The 26,012-nt window shown below is 47.3% G+C and overlaps 1 long non-coding RNA gene across 2 annotated transcripts; it reads right to left on the reverse strand.

Annotated features, from left to right (window-relative positions):
- Positions 1–7,626: 7,626 nt before the first annotated feature.
- On the reverse strand, positions 7,627–8,803 carry LOC138471730 (uncharacterized). 2 transcript variants are annotated; one of them, XR_011268499.1, is made up of 3 exons: positions 8,724–8,777; positions 8,202–8,329; positions 7,627–8,091 (listed from the first exon to the last, which is right to left on the reverse strand). It is a non-coding gene; the product is annotated as an uncharacterized lncRNA (long non-coding RNA). The 2 variants fall into 2 exon arrangements; XR_011268498.1 differs by lacking the exon at positions 8,202–8,329 and having other exon boundaries at positions 8,724–8,803.
- Between the last annotated feature and the right edge of the window lie 17,209 nt (positions 8,804–26,012).

Here is a 26,012-nt window from a genome sequence, read left to right on the forward strand (position 1 = left end):
GTCCCGCATTAACTGTACATCCCTATCAGTAGGCACAGGGGAAGGCATGGTGGCATCAGGGCTGGATCCTGCCCTAGCCATCTGGAAGTGCACTGACTGTATATTGTCATCTACTGCTTGCAGGTCTTGTGCTCTATACTCTCTCTTACCGACGTGGTCTGTGTTTCTTTTAAGCAGACTATTGGCATCAGACCCCTTGGTATTAGAGACCACAGTAAGAACCTGTGCAGAGGAGTAAGGTGTAGACTGAGGGCAGAAAACAGAAGATATGCAAGGAACCCCTCCATTCTTCATGCTTGAATCATGAAACTGTTCAATCTGAGGTAAAGCACAACCGGAGTCATGGGGTTTAATAACAGAGGTACTTGTGTGTATAAATTCTAGCAGTGTGTTGTTTTCCACTGCTAAGGCTTGTGCGGACATAGACTCTGGATCAAAATTAAAGACAGAGCTAGGATCAGGCAATGTAGGATGGGCCACCCAGTGGGTAAAATACTTTGCACGTAAATACCCATTCGTGTCAAGGAGTTCATTTAAGTCAGGAGCAGAGATTCGATTTTCATGGGTAATTGTAAGGGAAGCTTTCTGTATAAGCTTGTTAGAGGCCTTGCTGCCTTTCCTTCGTAATCTGGCCATGTTCAAACGGGAACAATGGCTGGTCATTCTGTTAGGAAAGGAAGAAGGCGATGGATATGGCAGGGGAAATGTGCACTAAATACACAGTAAACAACCTTGAATATAACAACGTGCATTCAATACCCAAGACTCGTGTATACCACTATATGAAAAGGAATGTAGGGTAAGCACTTAGAACCTCCTTATGACTGAAAGGAAAGTCGGCAAACTCCTTACCCACTATGCTATTACAGATACTGACAGCGCTAAGCCCACGTAGAGGGCAAGCAGGGACAGAATCTGTAAGCCGACACTCTAGACGGTACTGAATAAAGAATTTGGAAACAGTACTCACAAGGACCGGAATGACCACATGAATGCCAGTACTCACGAAGACCGGAAAGACCACTTGGATGTCCGTATTCACGAGGACCGGAAAGACCACTCAAAAGTCAGTACTAACCCACAACCCTGTAAATCAAACAAGAACCCAGAAGGCAGTAAAGGCAAAGAGTGAGGATGACTAAATACCTAAACCCAAGTCAAGAGGCAAGAAGGAATAGTACAGTGTGGAAAACAAAAGATAATCACACAGGAGCTAGTTACAACAGCTTCCCACACCTAATAATAAAATAGGAAATAAATGTAAAAGTGTAAAGGAAAACATGGCATGGATCCCAATAGAAGGCAAGGATCAGGAGCAGTGAAAACGATATCAAAAGGGAAACTTTCCCACCCATCCAAGGTGAGAAGGCAGGAAACTAAACCTGTAAAGGAAAGATTAATGCAACAAGTCTTTCAGTAGCAAAGGACAATTTCTAGGAAACAGTGAACACAGGCAATTGGGCTACAGCAAAAGGAAAGCTCAGAGAAAGGCTGCCTGCAGACAGAGAAAGGGAGAAAGGGTTTTCCAAAAGGCAGAAATCAATTAGGCATACAAATACGAATTCCAGGACAAGGAACAGGAAACACTAACTAGAAACTGGGCACAAAAACTAGGAACAAGGGACCAGTCACGACAGGAACGCTGCAACAATGACCAGCGCTGGACTGAAGCAAACTGAGGCTTTTAAAGCTGCTTAACGAGCACACCCCTCAGGCGTGTCGCCTGCTGCACCTGCAGCCACAGGTGTTGCCTATCCTCCACCCAGCCTTGTCCTGCAAGGGAGGAGGTGAGGCAGTGAGCCAGGCATTCTGGGAAGCATAGTCATTTGATTAAAGTAGCAGTAGCATGCTGGCTGCCAAAAACCTGGAATGGATCCGGAAGGGAAGTAATTTGGGAAATAAGGTTTTAGCGCTCCCAATTCATCAGGACACTGTAGCATAAGGTTCGGAGGAAATGTCCAGTAGGGAAGAAACCCCAAAACATGCCCCCAAGTGGCGGGAACGGGAGCGAAGGGAGCGAGCCGTGACAGTATTCGGCTTAATTGTGTCTTAAGGGTAGCCGTCGTTTGGTCACTGAATGCCTTAAAGCAGTGTTGCAGCACCTCGCTCATGGCCTCTTGCTCCTGTGGCATCGTTTGGGGTTCCTCCGACCCCTACCTCTCTGTCACCGCTGGATCCTCTTCCTCCGGGGCTTCCCCCTCCTTTCGTCATAGCTTTTGGAGGGTCCCTTCCTATTTTTTTTTTTTTTTTTTTTTTTTTTTTTTAAGATCTTGGCCCCTGAGGGCCCTCTTTGGCCTCCTTGGGCTTGTCGCACGACATTGCCGGGTGATGGCGAGTGCCTGTCTGCACCTTACTGTGGGGGGGGGCTTCTCTCCAGGCCTCTGAGGTTCCTCTTGACCCCAGTGTATTGGCCACTTCTGTTTGAAGGGGATGCTCCTCTCTCCCTCATGTGCGCTACGGGGGTCTAGCTCCCCTTTAGAGCCTGGGTTGGGTGCCAAATGGGGTCCATGGGGCTAGTATGCTCAAAGGTGACTTTAAAGTGGTCACGGTGTCACACTGGCCCGGAGCCCAGTAGCTCCTAGTGGGTGGGGGTGCTGCAGGAGGCTTAGTTCTGTTGCCTTTCTATTACTGCAGTTTGCCGCTGATGTTGCTGAAGTGTATGGGTTTGGGCCTTTGCCTGGATCCGGGTATGCTGCGGGTCTCCCGCCGTAGGGGGTCCCCTTCAAGTGTAGGTTATGGTGCCTTGGGGCAGATGCTTTCATAAACCTCCATGTCTGTTGTTTGGGAGGGGAGCGACTTGCGAGCCGGGCTTGCTGTATGGGTCTGAGGCGGGCGCAGGATTTCAGGCGAATACTACTGGCTCCCCCTCCTTACTTTTGTAGCTGGTATCTGGGCCGCGCTCGCTCTGCTGGATTGCCGCGCTGCGGTTTGCGAGCCAGCACGCATCCGCAGGTGCACTGGTCCGGGAGCCTTGTCTCCCCCAGGTCGGCCGCCGGGGATCTGCGGTGGTCTGCTAACACTCCCCAGTCTCGCCTATATTGCCATGGCTGAACGGGAACCCCCTGCAGGGGTTCTCTCTGATCTCCTCTGGCTCGGCTGCCAGTACCCACGCAGGTATCGCTGCTGGCGGTCTCGGGTCCGCTCACTCTGCCCCTCTCTGCCTTCAAAAACTCCCGTTGGAGTTTTCCTTGGGGACCGCTTGGTTCTCGGGTCGTCCCTTTTGCTTTTGCTGCCCTGGGGTCTTGGTTTTAATGTTGCTTATTGCTCCTTTTTTGGATCGCCGGGGAGGAGGGCGCTCCTCACGGGGGAGTGGTCATGGTGGCCATCTTGGAATCTTCTTATCAAGCTTTTTGAAGCCTTTGTCTGCCTTTTCTTGAGTAATCTTTTTTTCTTCCACACTTCCCAATCCGGTTTTCGTCCAGTACGTGGTACAGAGGGGGTGCTGGTCTCCAATGTTGGTTTGGCTGTGCGTTATTGTTGCTTGACTTATCTGCTGTCTTTGATAGTATTGACCATGCCGTCTTGCTAGTCCGAACCGGCATTCGTTCTGCAATGTGAGAGAGTCTGTGGTCTCAGCATTATTACTGGACAGTCCACCGCGTCACGGTCACGCCACCACTTACTATTCAGCTTCTTTTTTGGGGTTTTCTCAGTTACGTGCCCTTGTGGTGGCCTCACATATGTCCCCCTTGGACCACTGCAACACTCTATTTCTGGCATAACCTGTCTACCTTTTATGGCATCTTCCAAGTCCTGCAGAACTCTGCAGGCAGAGTAGCCACTTACACACATAGTTGTGCTCACATTACTCCCGTTGTGAAACATCTTCATTGGCTAACCAGGGGCAAGCCCATTCAAGTCAAGGCCTAATGTCTAGTTCATCATGCCTTTTATGGAACTGGGGCAGAATATTTACAGGCCAAATTCTGTCTGTACATTCCTGCTCGGTGACTCCGCTTGGCGAATGCCTGATGTTACATACTGACAAAACTGCCTTGTACATCCATATAAAGTGCGGAGTGTAAAATGCATCATAAAGTCAACTTCGAACCATATTACTTCACCAAGGCAAATTGTAAATATTGGAAATAAGGTGCAAAGAGTATAACAGATTCAAGAAGTGGCAGGTGCGCTTCAGAAAAGTGTCAAGTGCTTCTGAGTTCCTTCCACTCTAATCAGATTTTCAATTGTAGGCAGTGTGAGTTGCTTTTAATGTTATTTTAACTTGCTGTCCTATAAATCCATATTTCGAGTGACATTTTTAACTTGTACATTTTCTTTCTGAGATCTTTAGCTGTCTATAGTTAACCTGTACGTGTTCACGCTACAGCACCATTATGCAAAGCAAATAATGTATAGATCGATAATTACGTCACAAACCTCCGGCACTGTGTATCAGCGTGCCACTGCTGAAGATGTGAAGTCGTGATATCTGTTGAGCACTTACAGGAAATATTGTGACAAAAGATTGTGAACATTTGTATTGTGTTTTGTTATTCATATAGTGCTCTTTCCCCACTTGTGTGCCCTCAATGTGCTTTACCCTTGGTTGTAACGCCCTTGGTGACCGTAGTCGATGTGGTTAGAGATTCTAGGGGGATTAGATTAGATGCATGTGTGCATGTTTGCCATTCTAAGTCTTGGGTGGCTGGCAAGGCTCGACTAAGCAGCCCAGTAGAGGTCAGAAACATGGGCGAGTGCTCTGGAGGGTTAGAGATAGATTGCTGTTGACGAAGAGAGTCTATGTGAGGCCAGCTAAAGCAGGTTCCTTTTGGGTGGTGATCGCTGTATGCTAGTGGCAGAGGTGTTGTCAGGTGTTTCAGTCTGGACGGCTATGTGTGAAACTAAACCGGATGTGCTTAGCCGTAGACGTGTTCTATCGTTCATGGATGTTTGGCCATGCCTGTGTCCAAGCTAGTGGTGTGAACTACACTTACCATAGGCTGAGAGATTGCTTATTTGTCCAGGTTTAGGGTTGAGAGTCATGTAGCGAAGGGCCTAGGGCCTAGGTTTCATACTATCAGTGTATAATAAACAGAGGCGGAGTCAAAACCTAGATTAGAGGATCCTGTACAGCGGGAGAAAGGCCTATGTTTCACAGTGCAAAAGATTATGAATTTGGCAAACCTAGTCCGAGGCTACACCTAGATTTGCGGATTCTGTATCGGGGAGAGGCCTGGGTGTCACCTTGCAGCATGATTTGTCATATAGTAAGCCAAAGTGGTGGCTGCACTTAAAATTGAGAGTCCTGTATGGTGGGCATGCGGCCCAGGTTTCGCAGTACAGGAGGTCTCCACATATAACAAATAAATGGAGCGGGGCTACCCCTAGATTTGTGTAGGTGGAAAGGGGCCTAGGCTTGAGAGGCCGTAGGCTTTCAGCCTATAGTAAAGTAAGATTCTGTAATGTCAGTCATCGATGGGTTGTTGTACCTAGCTTAGGGATAGGTTTGTGGTGGGGAAATGGTAATGTTGGGGGCTTATCGGAAAGAGTGATGCGGGTTAGCAGTGGCAGTGAATGATTGATGGTGTGCGTGTGCTAACTCGGGCTACTTATCTCATTGTTGTCTCTCATGTGGATTGGTGGGCAGGGGCGAGGCGCGTATGATGCGAGTGAGGCCACAGCGAAGGCTGCTGGCTGAGCTCGGGCGCTTGTTGCGTGCAAATGTTGTTGTGGGTGGGAGAGTTGATGGTGGATCAGGAATGACACAACGAAAGCTGTTGGCTTACCTGGAGTGTGCTGGTGTGCCAGGTGAAACCACTGCGAGAGCTGCCGGCCCCTGAGTTACGATCGAAAGTGATGGAGTTTATTATTGGTATATCCACGGGGTGCAGTGGCTTAGGAGAGTATTGGGAAGAGCCAAGGACCTTCCTGAATTTAAGGTGGTTTTCAATGTTGCAAATGTGTAAGGGGACGGAATTCCATTAATTGGCCCTTGTACAGAGAAGGAGGAGCCGCCAAGTCCTATGGAGTTATGCAATGGGATCACTAGGCGAAATGCATTGCGAGATCTGAGGTTCCTGAGGGTTTGGTAAGGGACAATAACATTACTTTTTCAGATATCAAATTCTTGCAGCTTTTCATGTGCAGTTATGAGAACTGTTTGCCACAAATGTTTAACTATTCGGCTTCTTTTTCTTCCAATCCCCCCCATGTAAAGCAGGTTCACTCCATATGGCTCCACCAATGCGATCTTTGGTTTTAAAAAGGCAATTGCCAAATATACTGTGAAATGTATGTATCCAGTCTACACATGTACTATTTGTTGCTTTACAGTGTAAACACTTGTCATAATAAAAGCACTTCCATTTACCCAGTTGTCTATTTTTTTAAATATTATTTTTATACAGTACGTTACAAACTTTTAAAAAGATAAAAAAGAAATCCACAGAAGGAAAGAAACAAAAGGGTACATTTCCTGGTTCACCTCACGCTTCATTAGACAGCAAAAACCTTGAATGGCGTTGGTGGTTTTAAGATCCTAGAAATCTTGACCTTCATTGACATGGTCAGAGATTTTAATTAAATCTTCTTCCATCAGTCTTTTTTATGGCCTCCAAGAAGAACACCAACGCATACAGTAATTTATTGTCAGTTCCTTCAAACATCACCTTCCACCAGTTTTCACCACTGAGACAGGGTCTTTCAGACAGCACTTTCTCCAGCAATGTTGATCTTAGTACGGTTAGTTTCATGCAGTACAATACGAGGTGTTTCAAGTTCTCGGCCGCCGAGTCGCAAAATCTGCACAAGAGGTTCAAAGCTGGGGTTACTTGTCGCAAGTTCAGGGTGTCCTTTGTTTGGAACAGATTCATATGAAATTTCATGAATGTTCTTCTCTTGCTTGCACTTGCAAAGATCTTGAAGTATTTTGGTATCGTATTATAGGCTCTTGCTTCAGGAGCTGCCAAGTACATACAAAGATGAGTATTCCGGGTTTCACAAGTTATGCACCAATCCAGTTCCCACAGTTTCTTTACATTGTGAGGGTTCTGTATTAATGTTTTTGTCCAGGTTTAGTTGTGTTAATAGATTAGCACACATACTCTCCCATTCTGCCTGAATTGAATCAGACTTGGATTTCTTTTCCGCTTGTTTCAAGTCTCAAATTTGGCCCCTTTGTTCCCACGTGTAGGCAGCCATAATGCCAGGAAGGAATCCTAGTTTGCTGTGTGGAGGGTGAGAGAAAATAACCAAAAAGGGAGCCCATTTTGTGTACTTTCAGAAAATGCCAATAACATGATGTACAAAGAAGCCTGTGTTTTTTTTTTCCTTTTAAGAGCTAGGAACAAATGGTTTGCTGTGCTGAATTCACCATTTTCCAGGCTTTCAAGAACAGGTGGAGGGGAAACCAAAAAAATACATTTTTTATAAGGTTGCCATCAATTTTGTGAGAGGTAGGCGATTTTTAGAACAGCACCTGTCATATGCTGACAGGTAGTCCCTATATGCGCTCCAATTGGGTGGTACTCCCCTAGCTTTTAGTATTGAAGTTATTGTCACTTCCAATAATTCTAAAGATATGTAAATATCAAATATGTTCGTTTGCAAATAGAAATTGATGTTGAAGTTAGTGAGGGTTTTCAATCAACCAAAAAATCAAAAACATCACACAAAGACATTAAATTCACATAAGAATGTTCATACAATTTTTCAACATTAGACCATTACATAATGTTAAATACATAAAACATAGCATAGTATTGTAAACAACATAACAGGTGTTTTACCAAAATAAATGGAGTGTGATGGGTGTCACTCCGAACAGGTAGTTCAACCTAGTAAGGAAGCCAGTGAAGCTGGCAATGCAGTAGTACAAACAGTTGTTAGGTTAAATCAAGACATGTAAGTCATAGAGGATATTGTCCCATTCCTTAATGGTTTCCAGTGTGGCAGTTCACAAATGGCAGATACATATGGTGTTGGTTGCACCTAATCGTATATCCTATATTGATGTCTTGATGTGACCCAAATCTGTGGGCAGGTCTCCACGGTGTTGTGTCAAAGGTGCCAACGCGTTTTGGAAAAAATTCCTTCTTCAGGGCGGTTACTGCTGTGCTTTACATTTCCGTTCACACGGGTGATGTGTAACTGTGGAAAATATATAAGTATATTAGGGGGTCAGACTATACTGTCACTAATCTACACCCAAAAATTGTGAACAACAATCGACTGACTGGGGAACATTAATAAAAACTAACCTTCTGTCAAAAACCCGGAGTCAATGCCAACTCGGTCATACCAGGCGCAGTGGTGGATGTAAAATGATAGTATCAAGGCAGTAGATGGGACATCGCATAGCATCATCCACATAGCCAGTTTATCTGGTCTGGGTAGGGCATACAGCAAAAGAAGTGGAGGAAGGTGTTACTGTGCTGTCAATGCTAAAACGCGCATTTATGCGAATAGTGCGCTGCCGCTCAGCGCTACTTGCATAGGCGGCTCAATTAAGCAGATTCAAAACGGTTCCAGTAGGAACATACATTTAACACCAATTTATGCGCATCTACCCTCGGTCGGAAAAGCCGACTCAGTATTGTAATTCACTGTGTTGCGTGGTCTCAAAAATGCCTATGGACTGCAGTTCGCTAACTCGCACCAAACGACATGCTTACTTTCTACATTAGTCAAAAGTCTCCCCAATCGGAAGAATGGATTGCTACTAGATCAACTTCCAGTCTCTCGCACTAGTAATGCTCAATCGAAGATAAATGAAAACTCACAGCTGTAGGAAGCGAACGCAGCGCGTCTGTTTGCTTGCGAAGCCGTACTGCAGTGAGACCAAAGTATAGATGTTGCCATGGGGACCGGCGCGCATGCGTGCAGAATAGCATGTGCGCCATGTTGGCAGGGGCTTCATAACGGTAGTCATGACGACGTGATAGCTCCATACTGTCTGTACCCAGAAATACGATCAACAAATTCTAATTCGAAGCACACTGTTTCCAATGTTGACAATAGGTTTGTCAGAGTTGGAATAAATAGCCCGTCCCTCAGATACCGGCAGTAAAGTGTCTGAATGCATTACGAGTCCAAACGGATGGAAGTACCATCATACTGATTCAAAAGTCGGGCGGGAGAAGCGACCAAGCTTCACCAAAAGTAGACGCTTGTGTCCCTCCTCACCGTCCTGATGGAGCAGCCGCCACGGTGAGCTGATGGATGCACAATCACCACCTGCTCTCACACAGCGGATGAAGGCGTAGTCTGACCTATCCTTAGTTATAACGCTGATCTTGTGGAGTCACTTGCTCAAAAAGTCAATCTATGCCCTATATCCATCTAGTGTATTGTCTCCCTGGATCCTTAAAGGGCTTAATCAAACTCAACATGCTCATGCTCGAAGTATGTACAGAGTGCAAAGATGAACCTGCATCGACCCATCTTAGAACAAGTAAGCATGCCTACAGTACAGCAAACAAGTGCAATAAATATCACAGTCGTGTGGCATACAATGGAGATAGAAAGGTGCCAATTTCGGTATTTATATGAGAAAAAACGTAGAGCACTGTGAACACATGTGTTATGACATACAGCTACATTATATCCATAGTTCTCGGGCAACGTAACTCCAACGCTTACTGTTGCTGGCTGGTAAGACTCTGTTGTATGCATATTTATATCAAACAAAACACATTTAAATCTGTTTCACAATTCATTCCTCTCGGGTGCATAGAGTCCAGCAGATGGATCCACCACACCTCTCTCTGTTGTAATTTTCTGGTAATGTCCCCCCTCTATTCCCAAGGGAGACCTGTTCTAATATCACACATTTAAGCTGTGCTATTGTGTGTCTCGCTTCCAGGAAGTGTGATGTCACTGGGGATTTTCCCCTTTTCCCCCCCAGTAGCCCATGCATGGACCGAATGGAAGAAGAGGGTAGGAAAGCTGAATGGGAAGACAGAAAGGCATACATTTATGAAAAGTAGACAAAATTCCAAATTTAGGAAAGGGTGATTGGCACAGGTCAGGCAACATCTATGTAGAGAAAAAGCCCATAATATGGGGAAAATTGGAAAAATTACAACTAAAAAAAGGTATATGCTGGAAATGGTTGGATCTGTAAGGTAATGGATTCTGTGAATATTGAGAAAAGCAATGCCCCGCTACATTCCCCTGACTCTTCCAGGTAGAAAATCACACATATTTTGTATTGTTTCGCAATACTACAAGCCAAAAACTGAGCCATGCTACACAGGATTTTTATGCTGACGGCCTAAACAGACTTACTTAGCATGTGTAAATAAGGAAAGTAAATGAGAGGAATGGCAAGCATACCATTTTTGAAAGGGCACAGGCAAACCTTTTGAAAGGTAGGTGACTTGTGCAGGTTACAAAAGCATGCAGTCCCTAAATCGCAACTAAATGTAGTTCACCAATGGTTGTGTAACAAAGTGCAGTAGCAAATGTATGAAAACGTTATGAAAACCAAGAGAAAACAAATGTCCTACCTTCCCACAGGTGTCCCAATGAAAACTGTACCTCACATGTGGACCTCCCTGTGCGCAAAGGGAAAAGGCTAAGCCACTGGTAACCCCTAGTGCTTCGGCAGAGCAGATTTTGCGGGAATTTTCTCTTGTGGGCAACCTACAGATTTGGCCTGGGATGTCGCAGCCACCAAGGAAAACAGGGATACCAATGCATTTTCGAAAGGAATCCACAGAGGTCTGGCTTGTGTGAATCGCCCCAGAATGTATTACTCGCAAGCCCTGGCAAAGTCCAAAATGTAGGGGGAAAAAACTAAATTTTCAGACATTTCCTACCTTCAAAACACACTGCCAACAACACACGTACCTTCCTGTGTTCCCACAGGTGTCCTGACAAACTGTACCTCACATGTGTGGGTGCACCTACCTGGGCGCAAAGGGAAAAGGCAAAACCACTGGTAACCCAAGTGTTTTGAGAGAGCAGACTCCCGTGGGAACCCACAGAGGTCTGACTTGCGTGAATCGTCCTAGAATCTATTACCCAAAAGCCTGTCAAGTCTGAAATTTAGGTACCTTCCCACATTTCCACAGGTGTCTGGATGAAAACAGTACCTCGTGTGGGTGCACCTACCTGGGTGAAAATGAAAGTGTCTGCCGTCCCCAAATCCAACAGCAGTCCCGAGGAGCCCCGGCAGGGTCCCCATCTGTTCCCCGAAGGAAATTCTGTAATGTTGCCTAGCCAGAGCTCCTGGATGGTCAGGGGGGGATGGGGCAGGGTGGGGGGGGTGATGTCTCCGGCCTTGGATGACTCTACCATGTGGATCCACCATCACCAAGCGCAGCAGCATTTGCAGGGAGCCCCGGCCGGGTCCCCGACCTTTCCAGGAGGGAGAAGCTGTAACACAAGCCAGCCAGAGCTCCTAGATAGTGGGGGGTAATGTTCCTGGCCTTGGGCAGCTGTCTCCCATATGGGGCGACCATCTCCACGTGCAGCGGCTGCCCCAGGGAGCCCCTGCAGGGTTCCCTTCCCTGAGGGAGTGGGATCCTACCGAGGCTTCCTGGAACCGCTGCTGGGCTGCGGGCCGGTCAACCCACATGGGAGACAGCCACCCAAGGCCAGGGATATCCCCCCCCCAACCATCCTGGAGCTCTGGCTGGACTGCGTTACAGCTTTTCCCTCTGTGGAAGAATGGGGACCCTGCCGGGGCTCACCGGAACTACCGCTGGACTTGGGGGACAGTCAACCCACATGGGAGACAGGTGCCCAAGGCCAGGGACAACACCTCTGACCATCCTGGAGTGTTGGCTGGCTGCGTTACAGAATTTCCCTCAGAGAAGGGATGGGGATCCTGCTGGGGGCTTTCTGGGACAGCCACTGCACTTGGGATGGTTGCCCCATATGGGAGACAGTTACCCAAGGCCAGGGACATTACCTCTGACTATGCTGGAGCTATGGCTGCCCTGCGTTACAGCTGCTACCTCTGGGAAAAGTTGGGGACCCTACCGGGTCTCCTTGGGACTGCCGCTGTGCTTGGGGATGGTTGACCCACATGGGAGACTGCCTCCCAAGGCCGGGGACATCACTTCTGACCATCTTGGAGTTTTGGCTGGCCTGTGTTATAGCTTTTCTGCACCAGGGAGCCCCGGCAGTGTGCCAATACCTCCACAGAGGGAAAAGCTGTAACGCAGCCCAGTCAAAACTCCAGGATATCTGGAGGTGATGTCCCCGGCCTTCGGCATCTGTCTCCCATGTGAGTCCACCAACCCCAAGTGCAGCGACAGCCGCAGGGGGCCCGGTAGGGTCCCCTTCACGGAGCCAAATTGTATAATGGAGGCCAACCTAGAGCTCCAGGATGGTCTGGGATGCTGGCCATGGGTGGCTGTCCCTCATGTGGTTTGACCGTCCACAAACCCAGGAGGGGTTCCAGGGAGCCTCTGCAGGGTCTGCGTCCTTCCCAGAGGGGGAAGCTGTAACGGAACCCAGCCAGAGCTCCAGCACGGGTGGGGGGGGGGGGCTGTCCCTGGCCATTCTTTTCCCATGTGGGTCTTCCGTCCCTAAGCACAGCGGCTGTCCCAGTGAGCCCTGGCAAGGTCCCTATCCTTTCCCGGAGGGAGAAGTCGTAACACAGGCCAGCCAGAGCTCCAGCAAGGTGGGGGGGTTATGTCCCTGGCCTTGGGTGGCTGTCTCCCATGTGGGTCGACCATCCCCAAGTCCAGCAGCAGTTCCAGGGATCCCCGGCAGGGTCTCCATTCCTCCCCAGAGGTGAAATCTGTAACGCAGCACAACCAGAGGTGCAACCTGGGGTTGCGGACAGTCAACCAACATGGGAGACAGCGGCTCTCAGGGAAACACCAATGTTTTGCTGGCGTGGGTGGCAATTTGTTGCCTGATCCTGCATTTGTGTCCCAGCCCATCAAAATACCTCCCCAGACTGCCCAATTCAATAGAATAAAAAAACGACTCGCATAACGTTGCAGCTCCTCACATAAAATAACCTGTAAACAAAACAAAAAACATTATTTACCTATGTTCATCCTAGCAAAAACAAATCGTAACTCTCGCACTCTATCACCGCCCCCCTTCAAGCCATCCCTGGTGGTCTAGTGACCCTCACACCCCAGTAAAAACACAGATTTTTATTAAGACTATTGGTGACCATAACACCAGTTAACAGTATAAGATTTTGAAACTGGTTGAAAATCCCCTGCCCCCTCCCCTCAATTTCTTTACATTTTATATTCCACAAAAGGTAGATGGTGGGTTGGGGTCAGGCCATTTTGGATTGTGTAAGGGGTGGGGAGGTGGGTGGTGGAGGGGCGACCTACCCCACAATCTGACAAAAAACAAACAAAAAATGAGGTACAAAACTTTCAGAAAAAATGAAACTAGTTCAGGTTCAATTTGAACATATAGATCCATAATTATGCCAATGGCTAAGATATCTTACACTTTGGTCCAATTAAATGGGTATAATAAATATTGATTATGATAAATATGTAAGAACCATGTACTGATAACTCGAATGATATAATAAATTAAAATAAGGCCTACTTTAACAATATAAATACTCTCATGGAATATAAATGACTGAGAATATGAAACCGTCAATGAAAAGAATTACATATTGAGTACAACAATGAGCTGAGTGACCGCATAAAAAAAGGAGCGAACTGTGACCATGTTTCTAGGTGGACACATTGGAATGGAGCTACCAGACCCTGGGTGGGGGGCGGTACCTTCTGAAAGATAATAGCCAGCATATAAGGTATTCTCAAGGCGTCTACCCTAACCACTTTAACCTTTGCCAGATACCAGTCTGTAATTCAAGACTTGGTAGAAGAATGAACAACTCTGCATTAGAAGGCCAAAGGTTCTGTGGGTATCGTCTTTGACCCCCCCACTAAAAGTACATTTGAATACAGAGTCTGCAGGATGGACTGAAAAAGACCTACTTGAGCTTGAGGGTATGCAATAAAGTTGGCAGATGAGTATGTTCAAGGTTGCCAGAGTTATTGTGCAGCTGCCTGCAGGAGGCACCATGGTGGGGTCAGACAGCTACCATGACAGCGCTGCTTGGCAACTGACAATTTATAACTGATAACAATCGCTAGATCTGAAGATGGTGAGTTACTCAGGAGAGCCAATCACTTTGTCATGTACACACAAGGACTTGGACACATTAATTAACACCCTACCTTTTCCAGTTTCAAAAGGGGCAGGACCATACAGGGAGGCTTAGGTAGAAGGCCTAGTATGGGAGTTTGGAAACAAGTGTTGCAGTAAAGAGCAGAGTAAAAGAGGAAGAAGGAAGGGAAGGAAGGCAAAGGGAGTGGAAGGAGAGCAAGACTTAAAGAGAGGTGGATGGGAGAGGAAGGTGAAGATGCGTCAAAAGAAGGGAAAGGGGAGAGCAGCGTGAAGAGGGGAAAACTAGCAAGGGGGAAAAGGAGATGGAATGTGAGACACAAGAGAAAGGAGGAAATTACTTGGAGAACAGTTTGAAAGCTACAGACAAAATTGGTGTAGGAAGATGAGGGCCACCGATGGAGGAACATTTTGGGAGTGGTACTGAGGAAGAAAGGGAGGTGGAGGAAGGAAGAAGTGCAGAAGGTGGACCCTGAAAATAAGGTAAATACTGTGGAAGTAGGCCTGTGTCTGTTAAGAAGTATGCTAGCTGGTGCCTGGTTGTGCATCTTAACCTAATAACTAGCCCATCAAAAGTAGTGAGGGGTAGTGGGAAGACGAGGAGTGCAGTACCCTGGGTAAACCATCTTGACCATGGATTAACTCTCAACACCAAGGTGAGTGGTGCCTCTCTTCGGTTTCTGGCCCTGCCGATGCATCACATCATCAGTTCTGCCCCCTGGAAGGGCCTATCTTTGTCTTGAAGCCCAGGAGTGCCAGCACGTCGTCAAACCCAGGACAGGCAAATGGTCATTCTGGCCAGGAGAACAAAAAAAGTCTTCATGCCTAATGGGGCCAATGTGTTGTCAATCCTAGAAGGGTAAACCCATGCTCATATAGAGCACTAGAGGGGGACTAACTGAACCATTCACACTTGGCACTACAACTCTAGTTGATTAATATTAGAATATGGAACATAGCCATGGGAATAAAGTCCTCTAGAAGAAAGGGGGCCTCCTCACGGTGTCAGGAATGTCAGAAGGGGGAAGGTTATGGGTGTGGAATGCGAACAGAGAACACTAGAAGAGAATGCAAGGCAGGTAGTACAGTGCTTGGTGTAAGGGTGAGGACAGAGAGAGTTGTTAACGCACAAAGATGAACCAAACAGAAATTAAGTCACACATACTGGGTGTGTCTTGGTTCACTTCCTTAGCTGGTGATGAGTTGTGGCAATGACAAAGAGCCTGCACCTGCCATTGATTGTGGTTGCCCTGGCTGAGCAGGTACAGGGTTAGTTGTGCAGTCGAATGGTGGCACATTGGGACTCTCCAGGCCTGCATTGGGGAGTATCTGTGCTGAGCGTGAGTCTGAGGACACAGGAAGCCCCCTAGCAGCATAGCCGTGCATGCACACGACAGAACACGTGATACAAGGACGCATCATCCGATGTTGCCAGTTGTTACCTGGCAATTTGAGAAGTGATAAGGAGCTGACATGTCTGATGCTTAGCTATGTAACAAGCTGAAGGCCTTCACTGTGGGCACTGTGCTTCGTGCTGTGCCTGTCCCACATGCAGCGTAGTGACCGAAAGAAACTCTTGCACACATAAAGAAGGGAGCATGCCTTAGCACAATTGGCTGTTACTCTGAGATGTTTTTTTTCATTGCAAGGGAGATTACAGACATTTGTCCCTGTGAACAAGGTGACAACTACCAAGGGCACGAAAATAGGGAAGCAACAGAAACTTATTCAAAGATTATGGCGAATATGCCAGGCACTGGGTTATTCCTAGGTTATTAAATGGAGCAAAAGATTCCAGAAGTATATGTTGGCAGTATATGGCCCTAATTATTTGAGTAAAAAGAAAGAGGCACTGTTTCATTATTGAGGTCAGGCTTAACAACAATTTCTTAAAACTACCTGAATGCATCAAGATGTGCAACCGACTCAGTTTGATATATGCATAGCCAAGATGGACAAGCATTACAAGGTGAAGGGGAATAACATTTTGGCTTGTTATCAATTTGCCATCAGACAACAGAAATATTGTGAGACCCTTGAGGAGTTTGTTACAGCACTGTGAGGGTTGGTTATAAAGTGTTGTTTTGAACATTATCAGAAAGAGTACATTCGGGTCAAGTTGATGATCAACATGAGAGCAAGAGCCTACTCACTGAAGCAGCTATTTCCCATTAGAGAAACGGCCCTCCGACATGGAGAGGCAGAAAGGTCCCCTCGTCTAATGGGAACTAGCCCACTCGCACTGAAGCAGCTATTTCCCATTAGAGAAACTGTCCTCCGACCTGGAGAGGCAGAAAGGTCCTCTCGTCTAATGGGAACTAGGCCACCTCACACTGAAGCAGCTATTTCCCATTAGAGAAACGGCCCTCTGACCTGGAAAGGCAGAAAGTTCCCCTCGTGTAACGGGAACTAGCCCACTCACACTGAAGCAGCTATTCCCCATTAGAGAAACGGCCTTCTGACCTGGAGAGGCAGAAAGGTCCCCTTGTCTAATGGGAACTAGCCCACTCACAGTGAAGCAGCTATTTCCCATTAGAGAAACGGCCCTCTGACCTGGAGAGGCAGAAAGTTCCCCTCGTCTAATGGGGAATAGCCTTCTCAGTGAGAATAATCTAAAACCCATCATTATGCAGGGCTTGACAACTAAGGGTAAAAAGGGCAATTTCTCTAATGGGAACTAGTCTCCTCAATGTGAGTAAGCTAAAACCCATTATTATGCAGGGCCTGATCACTAGGGGAGCAAAAAGGGCAATTTCGGTAATGGGAGCTAGCCTTCACAATGTGAATAAGCTAAAACCCATTATTATGCAGGACTTGGCCAATGGGGGCAAAAAGGACCAATTCTCTAATGGGACCTAGCCTACTCACACTGAAGCAGCTATTTCCCATCTGAGAAATGTCCATAGCAACCAATGGTCTTTATCGGATGGGAACTAGTATCAACTCATTCCAAACCTTTGACATAGAAAGAGGGCAGCCGTCAATCCAACTGTTAAAAGAAACAAAAAAGGACACAAATGAAAAATGCCACCTTTGACAGGGTTTTAGTAAGATGAATCGCCATCTTAGAATGTGTATCTTTTGGCAGAACTATATGCTAAAAGGAGATCTTCTTGGCAACATTCTGAAAATAAATAATTGAACCAGTTATTGGTAATAGGAGTGAATCCTAAGAAACATGCTGTCTGTTCATTTTAATTCCTTGCATTTACATTGGCAATTCTTCATTTGAATGTATAGCTGCCCAGTGGCCCTATTGCATGCGAGACACCTTGAACCACGCCTGGTTACCCTATAGCATGCTAGGAATTGTAGTTCAGTTTTCCCATAGCAAGTACGGGTCTACAAGTCCCAGTATGCAAAGTTAAAAGCCAGGCATGTCTCAAGATATCACACATGTAGCGTAAATAACTTTTAAAGTTGGCATTTATGTTATAGGTTATATGTTAGCCTACGCAAAGCACGTGTAGGCTAAGGGTGCAGTGTTGTGTGACGCATGACTGCAGGAGACATTAGCCAATAGAAATGTAGCACATTGTGCTACGCCAAGCAGAATGTAATCACTGCCTGTGAAGTCTTTGCGGCCACAGGTGAGTGGTAGGTCGTCAAGGTGGAACCAGGAACTGCAGAAGAGACCCCTTGAACGCTAATAGGCAAGTAATCAAGCAGTGCAAAAATGGCAAACTGAATATACAGGTGATATAAACACTGCTTACCTAAGGATGCGTATGAACTGGCAACGAAGGAGTAGAGGTGACTTGGCACCCGATAGGAAATATGAAAGGGGTCTCAAATGACAACCAGCGGACAGGTGTTATGTTGCAGTCTAGTAGGAGCCAATAAAGTGGTGAACCATGGGAAACACACACACCAGGATCAAAAAGGAGTCAATCCACGTGGTATCCGTTGAAGCAAATCCATAGGGAAAACCATTAAGCAAAGTCCGAGGTCAGTAGGAGGAAGGAAATCGAAATGTCCAAGGCGACGTAACAGTTCAGGGGGCAGAGTCCAGAAACGAATCCAAAAGAGGTCTGTAGTCGTAGGTTCCGAAAATCCAGTAGAATACAAAGTGCCACGCAGTACTTGAATAAGCAGCTGAGAAGCACCGTTTCCGAGTTCTTAGCGGGCTTTAAGCAAAACAGCAGCAGTCACGTGACAGATCCACGAAGCCACGGTCGACGTGCAGGAGAGTCACGTGATACTGGCGGCCGATCACGTGACAACTAGTCCGTTTTGCCGCGACGATTGCGCCGATAGCTGCGCCAGAGGAAAGGGTACCTCCATTTCAGTTGCCAGAGGAGGGAGGGTCGGTAAACGCCTGAACTACCAAACGTACTGGTAGGGAACCGTTGCCTTTGCCTGTGGAATCGTGTGTGAGCATGTGAGTGTTTAAGGTTCTGTTGGGTTGCGAGTGACTGCGGGTTGTTCCTTGCATCAGTGTGCACCCTGGTGGATGTGACAGAGCCCCCCCTCAAAGGCCCACGACCCCGTGGGCTGGAGGGATTGTCCCTATGAAAACGGGAAATCAGCAGAGGGGCTTGGACATCACAGGAAGGGACCCAGGAGCGATCCTCAGGACCGTAACCCAACCAATCCACTAGATACAAGAGCCTACCCCTGTGCAAACGGGAACCCAGAATAGCACTGATCTCATAGACATCCGGGGAAGAGACAGGGGCAGGCGGTACAAGGAGACGGGTAGGAGCAGGGCAAGGCTTGAGTAAGGAAGCGTGGAAAACAGGGTGGATGCACCAGGAGGGAGGAATAGAGAGGCGATAAGCCACGGGGTTTAGAACCTTGGCGACCTGGTAAGGGCTAACAAAACGAGGCAGTAGTTTGCGACAGCCGGGAATACGAAGATGACGTGTTGACAGCCAGACACGGTCGCCCACACGGTAAGTAGGGGCTTCCGACCGTTTGTTGTCTGCCTTGGCTTTCATTGCTGTCTGGGCCTCACGTAAATGGAAAAGGGTCTGGGCATGTATGGTAACTAGATCCCGTGCACAGGCGTTGGCAGCAGGGGTTGCGGAGGCAAACTCGGGAAGAGGTAGTGTACGCGGATGTTGGCCGTACAATGAGTAGAATGGGGAAAAGCCAGTAGATGAATGCTGTGAATTGTTGTAGGCAAATTCTGCAAGATGGAGTAACCGAAGCCAGGAGTCCTGATATTGGAGGGTCAAGCATCGTAAATATTGTTCGAGGGCCTGGTTTACTCTTTCGGTCTGGCCATCACTCTCTGGGTGGTAAGCTGAGGAGTAGTGTGAATCAATACCCAGGAGTTTAGTAAGTGCCTGCCAAAACCGAGACGTGAATTGCGTGCCGCGGTCTGAGATTATGACCTGCGGTAGGCCAAACAGACAAAAAACAGACTCAAAAAACAACCGGGCTAGGGTTGGAGCCGACGGTATCCCGGTACAGGGTGTAAATCGGGCCATTTTTGTAAAGGAATCAACTACAACCCAGATTGTATCATAACCTCGTCTGCGGGGCAGGTCTGTGATGAGGTCCACAGTAATTGTATGCCAGGGCTTGGGAGGAATAGGCAAAGGGTGGAGTAAGCCTAACGGATGACCCCTACGTGATTTACTTTGTGCACATACCGAACATGGGTTTACATAGTGTTCGACGTCACGCCTCATTGACGGCCACCAACACCAACGTTGTAATAGTTCTAAGGTACGATGTTGTCCCGGGTGACCGTTGATGGCAGCGTCATGGGACCATGCAAGCGCCTGGTTTCGTACCTCACAAGAGGGAAGAAACAGTTTCCCTTGGATGAAAGGCAATCCCGCCTGAAGTACCACATCGCATTCTGTCAAAGCATTCGGGTGATCGGAAACCCATTGTTTAATGATTGAGATCATGGGAGGGGACGGGGTACACACCCAAATGACATGGCCTGTGTCTAGTATGGTATCAGGAAACTGAGACAGGGAATCCCCCCCAGGAGAGCGAGAGAGAGCATCCGCTTTACCATGGGTAATGCCAGGTCTGTGCTTCACCACAAAATCGTAGGCTGCAAAGAACAAGTGCCAACAGACCTGTCTACTGTTTGAACATTTTAGGCTGGCCAGATCCTTCAGGTTCTTGTGGTCGGTGTAGACCACTGTCTGATGCTTAGCCCCCATAAAATGGTGTTGCCATGTTTTAAGTGCGTACTTAATGGCTAGTAATTCTTTTTCGGTGACCGTGTAATGGGACTCTGCTGATGTCCATTTTCGTGAATGGTATGCCACCGGATGCAGGCGACCGGTGGTTGGGCAAGGCTGTGATAGAACGGCCCCCATGGCAAAGGAGGATGCATCAGCTTCTAGGATAAACGGGAGGTCCGGGTTAGGGTGTTGTAGAAAAGGGGCCGTGGTGAACCTGGCTTTAAGCGTTTCAAAGGCGTGCTGTTGCTCATGCGACCAAGAAAACGGAACAAGAGGACTAGTCAAGGCTGTAAGGGGGGATACAATTGATGAAAAACCGGCGATAAATCGTCGGTAAAAGTTGGCGAAACCAAGAAAAGTTTGAAGCTGTTTTAGGGTAGATGGGACGGGCCATTCAGTGATCGCACAGACTTTGGACCGGTTCATGGACAGGCCACCAGGTGTTATGTGGAAGCCCAGAAAATCCACCTCATTGGTATGAAAGATGCATTTTTCTGGTTTGGCAAACAGGTGGTTACTTTTTAGGCGGGATAACACTTCCTTGACATGGAGTATATGTTCCTCCAGAGATGACGAAAAGACCAAGATGTCATCCAAATAGATCACTACATAAACATCAAGGATATCTGTGAATATTTTGTTGACAAAACGCTGGAACGTCGCAGGGGTGTTACAAAGCCCGAAGGGCATTACGAGGTATTCGAATAAACCCTGTCGGGAACAGAATGCCGTCTTCCACTCGTCTCCCTGACGTATACGGACCAGGTTGTAAGCACCCCGCAGGTCTAATTTGGTGAAGACGGTCGCCCGTGACAACCCGTCCAGCAGCGTGGAGATGAGTGGAATTGGATATCTGTTCTTAATGGTATTCAATCGTCTATAATCGACAGAAGGGCGTAAATCCCCTTCTCTTTTAGGCACAAAGAAGATGGGGCTAGCAGCAGGGGAACAAGAGGGTCTGATATGACCTAACTTTAGTGCTTGCTGGATGTATTCCTTCAAAACCTTCTCCTCGGACTGTGACAAGGAATAAACCCTACCCTTTGGAATCATAGCATTCGGTACCAAATCTATGGGACAATCATAAGGTCTGTGTGGTGGCAAACCTTCGGATGTGGCTTTATCGAAGACCATTAAGTATTCGTGATATTCGATGGGAATGCTGGTTATCACTGCCCCCACGGTGTGTGCTGTGGGGACGTCAGGTGCACTGTCAGCAATATGAGAAGCGGCCATAGCGCCGAGGAGACTGGCGGGAGAGGTGGTTGAGTCGGGTTCCGATAAACAGAAATGTTGGCAAATGTCCGATTTGAAAACCACCTGTCCTGTTCCCCAATTGATTAAAGGATTGTGTTGTCTCAACCAGGTAATCCCCAATATTATACCAAACTGTGGAGTAGTAATGAGGTCAAAGGACATGGTTTCTTTGTGGATATCTTGGATTACTACTTCTAATGGTGCAGTTTGGTGGATGATTGGACCAGAAGCAAGAGTGGTCCCATCCACCGCTTGCACGGGTTCTGGATGCGTTTTCTTAATCAGTGGTAGATTGAGCCGTTGTGCTAGTGAGATGTCAATGAAGCACCCAGAGGCTCCGGAGTCAATCACTAAGTGTACTGGGTGGGTGATTTCCTTGGTGGGTTTTAGTACTGCTTGGACTACTATGGGTCTAATGGGACCAAAAGCTGGTTCAACGGGGGTTGTTGAAGTGCTCGTCCGTACCCCCGATGTTAAGGGCGAGCCTTCTGAAAACCCGTAGTTTTATTTTTAGGTCGGCAGGGGCATTCTTTCACGTAATGCCCATTTATCCCGCAGTAAAAACAGGCGTTGTCCCTCCTCCTGCGTTCCCGTTCGACCTGAGTTATGGGACTCCGAATCCCGCCTATTTGCATGGGTTCTGAGGTAGTGGTTGCAGGTGCCAGGCTTAGAGAGGATTGATTGAAATGACCAGCCTCGGTCTTGCGCTCGGTCTTATGGGCGTCCACCTGAAGGGTTAGATCGACTAGGTCCGAAAAGACAGAGGGAAGGGATGGTACCACAGACAATGCGTCTTTCATTGCATTACTAAGACCTCTGTAAAACACTAAGGCCTTTTTTTCTTCAGGCCATGATGTTTCCGCAGAAAGTTGATTGAAGCGAGTGATGTATTCAATCAGTGATTGTCTACCTTGCGTAAGGTCCAGGAGTTCTAGATCTCGGGATTCGGCTTTATACTTGGTGTCGAACACCTTTGCCATCTCTGTGACTAGGAGATCGAAATCCTACAAAGCAGGATGATTGTTTTCCATGAACGGGTTTGCCCAGGTCGCCGCCACACCAGACAAATGGGAGAGAAGAAAGGCAGCCTTAGTCACTGAATTGGGGAAAGCCTGAGGTTTACATAAGAAGTGTAACTTGCACTGGTTGATGAAAGTGCAATATTTCCGGGGGTCACCCTGGTATCGTTCAGGAGCCGTAAGTGGAAATGAGGTCGAAAGGAAGACTGGGGTAGGTGTTGTGGGAGGCGTGGGTGGTGGCAGGACTTGAGGGACAGGGCCACCTAATTCCGCATCTGCGGGTAACGGGTGGTGTGCACTTTGCAGAGCGTCAAGACGATGGTGAATCGCGGCTGTGGCTGCGGCCATGTCGGTCCTAAGAGCTGCAACCGCCTGCATTAGAGCGGTCACTGGGTCCCCGGCAGAGGGATCCATAATCTGGATGACCAAGAGGCTTCTCAGTCTGTTCTGAAACCTTGATGGTTGTGCAGATTATGTGATACCTCTGTCCCCAAGTACCTCACAGGCAGAATGTAATCACTGCCTGTGAAGTCTTTGCGGCCACAGGTGAGTGGTAGGTCGTCAAGGTGGAACCAGGAACTGCCGAAGAGACCCCTTGAACGCTGAAAGGCAATAGGCAAGTAATCAAGCAGCGCAAAAATGGCAAACTGAATATACAGGTGATATAAACACTGCTTACCTAAGGATGCGTATGAACTGGCAACGAAGGAGTAGAGGGGACTTGGCACCAGGTAGGAAATATGAAAGGGGTCTCAAATGACAACCAGCGGACAGGTGTTATGTTGCAGTCTGGTAGGAGCCAATAAAGTGGTGAACCATGGGAAACACACACACCAGGATCAAAAGGGAGTCAATCCACGTGGTATCCGTTGAAGCAAATCCGTAGGGAAAACCATTAAGCAAAGTCCGAGGTCAGTAGGAGGAAGGAAATCGAAATGTCCAAGGCGACGTAACAGTTCAGGGGGCAGAGTCCAGAAACAAATCCAAAAGAGGTCCGTAGTCGTAGGTTCCGAAAATCCGGTAGAATACAAAGCGCCACGCAGTACTTGAATAAGCAGCTGAGAAGCACGTTTCTGAGTTCTCAGCGGGCTTTAAGCAAAACAGCAGCAGTCACATGACAGATCCACGAAGCCACGGTCGACGTGCAGGAGAGTCACGTGATACTGGCTGCCGATCACGTGACAACTAGTCCGTTTTGCCGTGACGATTGCGCCGATAGCTGCGCCAGAGGAAAGGGTACCTCCATTTCAGTTGCCAGAGGAGGGAGGGTCAGTAAACGCCTGAACTACCAAACGTACTGGTAGGGAACCGTTGCCTTTGCCTGTGGAATCGTGTGTGAGCATGTGAGTGTTTAAGGTTCTGTTGGGTTGCGAGTGACTGCGGGTTGTTCCTTGCATCAGTGTGCACCCTGGTGGACGTGACAGATATGCAGTTATAGGTCCTCTTCCTGGCAACACTATTGAGGAGGACTTAAGCCTTCTAGCCAAAAGCACAAAAGATTCCTCTCAGACCTTACTGATGGGGGACTTTAATCTGGGCTTCAATTACCCTGATAATAAACATGCCCAATGAGTAGCTACTATACTGACGGACTATGGGCTCACACAAAAAGTCCTTACCTCCACACGTACCAAAGGAAGGACTCTCGATTGGGTAGCCGATCTGAACTGTAACATTGCTATCAGCACCATTAACCCGCAATCATCGACAGACCATAACCTTATCTCCTTCTCTGCTTAGCCCTAAATCCATTATCATGGCACCACCACTCCCTACCAGAAGTAAAAAGGACATCACAGCAGAAACATTACTCCCTCACCTCCTTCCCTCCATTAACAACAATGCAGACCCCAACATTCTAGTTGAGGTTTTCAACAAATCCATGACCAAGGCACTGGACATTATCACACCTAGAAAACTTTGCAAAGGCAGACAAAAATCACACCTTAATGCATGGTTTACGCCTCAACTCAAAGAATTAAGGCTCCAAAAAAAAAAGCTACAATCCACTTGGCGTCACTCGCCGACCATCGAGAATAAAACTAAGCTAGCTGACCACTCCAAACTCTATAAAAAAGAAATAATCAGTACTAAACAAAATACTTTCAATGATAGAATCTCAAAGGCTTAGTCCAACACCAAGGAATTATTCACTATCCTCTGGGAAATGGAAGCTCCGATCCCTCCCGTTGACAACTCCCCTAAAGATAAGCAATGGTTCACCAACATAAAAAATGCCTTGTCGAATAAAATTGCCTCCCTCCAATCAAAAATAGCGCATAAAAAGGCCTCCATGCCCCCTTCGTAGCAGAAACATACTGACCAACCTATACCGGTCAGAACCACCACACCCTTCAGATTCACTAAAATCTCTATCCTCGAGACAGAGAAAATGATCCTTTCCCTAAAACCGTCTAATTGCAAGGGAGATAGCTGCCCGGTCCAAATTATAAAAGATGGGGCTAGAGACCTAGCCCCTTTTATCTCAAAGCTTATTAATGCCTTGTTTAAAACCAACACAGTTCCAAATAGCCTCAAAGAATCCTGGGTTCTCCCCCTACTAAAAAAAAAAACTCTGGACCCTTCTATCTCGATTAACTATAGACCCATCACCACAGTCCCCTTCCTACTAAAAATAATTGACAGAGTAACCTACCTTCAAATTCAGGACTACCTCGAAGTCAACCAACTACTAGGAACATGCCAATCTGGTTTCCGCCCCCTTCACGGCACAGAAACAGCCCTAATAGATCTCAAGACCCAAATCGATGAGTTGAAGGACAACAGAAAGACAGCTATGCTACTCCTCCTTGACTTATCTGCAGCCTTCGATCTAGTGGATCATGCAGTCTTATGCAATCACCTCAGGTCAGCTGCACAATTCTCAATTGATGCCATACTCTGGGTTCAGTCCTTCCTGGCTAACTGTATGATGAAAGTTTTCTCCCCCTCAGCCTCCGCTGACCCCATACTAACGTCATGCAGTGTACCACAGGGATCCTGTGTCTCACCTACCATGTATAACATCTTTACTAAGCCCTTATTCGACAAGTTGGACAGACTGGCGTCACCTACACTAACTATGCAGATGACACTTAGAACCTTATTCCCCTTTCGGGCAACTTTCTCGAGGACACGGCTTTAGTAAACAGGATATACCTCCTCATCAAGGCATGGATGGCATCCCATGGCCTCTGCCTGAATGACGACAAAACCGAGATACTGATCCTAGGCTCAGAGACAAACCTAAAAAAACTTAGCCCTAGTTATGCCTCCTTCAATATTGTTAGCAACTCTATCAAGGTAATGTCGGTAGTAAAAACATTCGGCTTCTACCTGGACTCCACATTAACCTTGAAGAAACGAGTCAACTCACTAGCATCTTCAACTGCCTACACTTGCAAGCTTATTCAGGCAAGTAGACCTTTCCTTTCCGAAGCCAGCTGTGTCACCCTGGCCAATTCACTTATAATGTCCAAACTGGACTATTGCAACGCTTTGTACTCAGGTGCCA

Source organism: Ambystoma mexicanum, chromosome 8 (assembly GCF_040938575.1).
Source record: "Ambystoma mexicanum isolate Mex_15411 chromosome 8, UKY_AmexF1_1, whole genome shotgun sequence".
Taxonomy (NCBI): Eukaryota; Metazoa; Chordata; class Amphibia; order Caudata; family Ambystomatidae; genus Ambystoma; species Ambystoma mexicanum.